The 4,898-nt window shown below is 36.6% G+C and overlaps 1 protein-coding gene across 1 annotated transcript in view; it reads left to right on the top strand.

Moving 5' to 3' along the window:
* The window catches only part of QPCT (glutaminyl-peptide cyclotransferase), an 87,595-nt gene that overhangs the window by 61,356 nt on the left and 21,341 nt on the right, over positions 1–4,898 (top strand). The window lies entirely within an intron of this gene.

The raw sequence follows: 4,898 nt of genomic DNA, 5'->3' as shown, positions 1-4,898 counted from the left end.
AAACTGTGGTCAATGACATGTGACAATGTATATGTGAACTGCTGTATGGAAAGTGAATTTGCTCTGTAAATCTTCACCCAAATCAAAATAAAATAATAAAAACATTAAAAAAAAGTATTATTTTGTTAATATGTTGTTGGAGTCTACTGGCTAGGATTTTGTTGGAAATATTTGCATCTATACTCATGAAGAATATTGGTCTGTAGTTTTCCTTTCTAGTGGTGTCTTTGTTAGGTTTTGGTACCAAAGTTATACTTGCTTCCTAAAATGAATTTGGGAGGATTCTATCCTTTTCTGTGTTCTGGAATATTTTGAATAGGATTGGTGTCTGCCTTTCTCTGAATATTTGGTAGAATTCTCCAGTGAAGCTGTCGGGACCAAGGCATTTTTGGTGGTAGTTTTTTTTTTTTTTAATGCCTGTTCAATTTCTTTTGTATGGGTCTGTTTAAATTTTCTACCTAGTCTGTGTTAGTTTAGTTAAGTAGTGTGTTTCTAGAAATCTGTCGATTTCTTCTAGGTTTTCAAATTTGTTGGAGTACAGTTCTTCATAGTATCCTGAAATTATCCTTTTTATTTTGGCTAGTTCTGTTGTGATTTCACACATTGTATTTCTTATTCATGCTATTTATATCTTCTCCTTCTTTTCCTTTCTTAAATGTGCCAGAGGTTTGTCAATTTTCTTAATCTTTTCAAAGAACCAACTTCTAGTCTTGTTGGTTCTTTCTGTTTTTTTTTTCCCGTTTCATTTATTTCTGCTTGAATCTTTGTTATTTCTTTTCTTCTGATGATTAAAGGCTTTTTTAATTTTGCTGTTCTTTTTCTAATTGTTGGAGATGTTGGGTTAAGTGTTGTTCTTCCTCTTTCTTCTTTTTTTGATATGTGCAGTTATTACCGTAAATTGCCCTCTGATCACTCCATTTGCTATTTCCTAAAGATTTTGGTATATTGTGTTTTCATTCTCATTTAATTTAAGGAATTTTGTATTTGCTCTATTACTCAGTAGTTTTTAGGAGGGTGTTATTCAGTTTCCACTCTTTTCCTTGACTTCCTATCATTGATTTTAGATTTTATAACATGAAACCAGAAGATGCTTTGCAGTATTTCAATGCTTTTAAATTTGTTGAGTCTTGCTTTATGACCTAACATATGGTCTATCCTGGAGAATGTTTCACATGTGCTGGAAAAGAATTATATTTGTGCTGCTGTTGGGTGAAGTGCTCTGTAGATATCTATAAGGGCAAGTTGGTTGATTTATTGCTTAGTTCTTCTGTAGCTTTGTTGAATTTCTTCCCAGTGGTTTTATCCTTCATTGAAAGTGATGTATTAAAGTCTCATACTATTACACTGGAGTCATCTATTTGTCTTTGTCATTCTATTAAAGTCTGATTTTTGCATTTTGGGGATCCTTCGTTGGGTGCATAGATATTTATTATGGTTATGTCCTCTTGTTCAATTGATCCTTTAGGCATATAATGTCCTTCCTTGTCTCTTATGGTAGTTTTTGTCTTCAAGTCTATTTTATTAGAAATTAATATTGCCACTCTTGGTTTTTTTGACTGCTGTCTGCTTGTTATATTATTTTCCAACCTTTGATTTTTAGTCTATTTTTGTTTTTGTGTCTAAGGTGAGTCTTGTAGACAGCATATAGATGGGTCATGTTTTCTTATCCAGTCTGCAACTCTCCATCTCTCGAGTGGTACATTTAATCCATTTACATTCAGTATAATTATCATCAACTATGAATTTATTGCTGTCATTTTGCTATGTGTTTTTTGTGGTGTTCCTGATTTCTTTGTGCCATATAATTTTCTGTGCTGAGCTCATTTTGTTTATGAATTTTATTATCATTTCCTTTGTTGCTTTTGTTTTAGTATTTGCTAAATATTTGTGCCTTTCTTTATTGTTTTTATTGTAATGATAAGGTTTATGAATTTTCTTTGAGATTACCCAGTGATTTATTATTTTCTTTCCAAGCTTAGAACTGTCTGTTCTGCCTTGAAATCATCTTGACTTCCTTACCACTTGGAAGTTCTGTACTTACATTATTTATTCCCTCTTTTGGTTTGTAATTGTCCTCATTTACCAATTGATGTCTCTAGTTCCCTGTTTACAGCCTTGTAAGCTTATTTTAGAAGCTCTGGTAGCGTAGTGCCTAAGATATTTGACTGCTACCCAGAAGGCTGGTGGTTTAAACACACCAGCCATTCCTTGGAAGGAAGGTTGGGCAATCTATTTCTGTAGTGATACCACCTCAGACACCCAAGGAGAGGTTGCTATGAGTAGGATCAGACTCGACGGCAGTGAGTTTTTTTTTAAGCTAATTTTACTTTGGATACTTTCATGACTGGGTTGGTTTCTGGGTTATGTCATCATGTGTGTTAACAATTGGTTGTTGTTTGCTGTTGCTGGTTCTCTGTCTAAAAGACTCCATTCAGCATCTCTTGTAAGGTTGGTCTGGTTTTAACAAATCCCCTTAATTTGTGCTTATCTGGAAATGTGCTAATTTCACCATTATATTTGATGGACAATTTTGCTGGGTATATAATTCTTGGTTGGAAATATTTTTCTTTCAGGGTTGTACATACCATCCCTTTGCCTTCTTGCCTGAATGGTCTCTGCTGAGAAAGCAGAGCTTAATCTTATTGGTTGCCCTCTGTAGGTAACTTTTCATTTTTCTCATGTGGCTTTCAAGATTGTTTTTTTGTCTTTGGTTTTGGTAAGTCTGATTACGATATGTCTTGGTTATTGTCTTTTTGGGTCTATCCTGTCTGAGTTCATTGAACTTTCTTTTTAAGAATATGTTTCATTGAAATATAATTTATGTACAGGGAAAGACACAAAACTAAAGTGAAATAGGTCAATGCATTTATTTATTTATTTATTTATTTATTTTGCAGTGTTCCCTCCCTTCCCCTCCCACTCCTGCTAACCAACAAAGAAATTTCCTTCCATGTATAAACCTTTCCTTGACTTTTTACAATAATGAACTAATACTATATCTGTCCTTCTGTGACTGACTTATTTCACTCAGCATAATGGCCTCCAAGTTCACCCATGTTACATGATGTTTTGCAGATTCTACATTGTTCTGGTAGCATAGTGGCTAAGACACTTGCCTGCTAACCAGACAGCTGGCGGTTCAAACCCACCAGCCACTCCTCGGAAGGAAGGTTGGGCAATCCTACTTCCGTAGTGATACTGCCTCGGAAACCCAAGGAGGGGTCACTATGAGTCGGGGCCGACTCGACGGCACACAACAACAACATTGTTCTTTAGTGTTGCATAGTATTCCATTGTATGTATGTACCATTGTATGGTTATCCATTCTTCTGCTGATGGGCACCTAGGTTGTTTCCGTCTTTTTGCTATTGTAAACACTGCTACGATGAGCATGGATATTCATATATTTGGTCTTGTCTTGGTTCTTACTTCTTTAGATATATACCTAGTAATGGGATTTCTGGGTCAAATGGTATTTCTAATTCCAGCTTTTTAAGGAATCGCTGTACTGTTTTCCACAGTGGTTGTATCATTTTACAGTCTTACCAGCAGTGTATGAGAGTCTGAATCTCTCCACATCCTTGCCAGCATTTGTTATTTTCTGTCTTGTTAAATTTTGCCATTAGTGCTGGGGTGAGATGGTATCTCACTGGTGTTTTGACTTGTATCTCACTGATGGCTAATGATCATGAGCTTTTCTTCATGTATCTTCTGGCTGCCTGAATACCCTCTTTCGTGACGTGTCTATTCATGTCTGTTGCCCATTTTTTAATTGCATTGCTAGTCTTTTTGTAGTTGAGATGTTGGGATTTTCTACAAACTTTAAAGATAAGTCCCTTGTCAGATATGTAATTTTGACAAGTATGAATTTATTGCTGTCATTTTGTTATGTGCTTTTTCATGGTGTTACTGATTTTTTTTGTTCCATATAATTTTCTGTGCTGAGTTTGTTTTGTTCATGAATTGTATTATCACTTCCTTCATTGCTATTGTTTTATTTATTTATTTATTTTTTGTTGTTAAGTGCCATCGAGTCATCTCCAACTCATAGTGACCCTATGCACAGCAGAACGAAACACCTTCTGGTCCTGAGCCAGCTCCACAATTCTTGCTACACTTGAGCCCATGGCCCCCGCCACTGTGTCAATCCACCCGTTGAGGGCCTTCCCCTCTTTCATCCACCATCCACCTTACCAAGCATGACATCCTTCTCCAGGGAATGGTCCCTTCTGACAACATGACCAAAGTAGGTGAGACAAAGTGTGGCCATCCTTGCCTCCAAGGGGCATTTAGGCAGCACTTCCTCCAGGACAGGCTTGTTAGTTCTTTTAGCAGTCCATGGTACTTTCAGTATTCTTTGCCAATACCACAGCTCAAAAGCATCAACTCTTCTTCGGTCTTCCATATTCAATGTCCAGCTCTCACATGCATATGAGGCTATTGAAAATACCATGGCTTGTGTCAGGTGCACCCTAGTCCTCAAGGAGACATCTTTGCTCTTCAGCGCTTGAAAGAGGTCCTTTGCAGCCAATTTGCCCAGTGCTATAGGTCATCTGATGTCCTGAGTGCTGTTTCCATTGGCATCAAAGGTAGAACCAAGCAATGTAAAGTCTTTGACAACTTCACTCTTTTCTCCATTTATTGTGATGCTGCTTACTAGTCCAGTTGTGAGAATTTTGTTTTCTTTATATTGAGATACAATCCATACTGCAGACTATATGCTTTAATCTTCATCAGTAAGTACTTCAAGTCATCCTCACTTTCAGCAAGCAAAGTTGTGTCGTCAGTGTATTGCAGGTTATTAATGATTCTTCCTCTACTCCTGATGCCACATTCTTCTTCATATAGTCCAGCTTCTCAGATTATTTACTCAGCATACAGATTGAATAAGTATGGTG

This window comes from Orycteropus afer, unplaced genomic scaffold, assembly GCF_000298275.1.
Source record: "Orycteropus afer afer isolate SDZICR_OR568_19922 unplaced genomic scaffold, OryAfe1.0 scaffold00131, whole genome shotgun sequence".
Classification (NCBI taxonomy): domain Eukaryota; kingdom Metazoa; phylum Chordata; class Mammalia; order Tubulidentata; family Orycteropodidae; genus Orycteropus; species Orycteropus afer.
The sequence above is the reverse complement of the archived record's forward strand: the minus strand, read 5'-3'. Positions and strand labels throughout refer to the sequence as shown.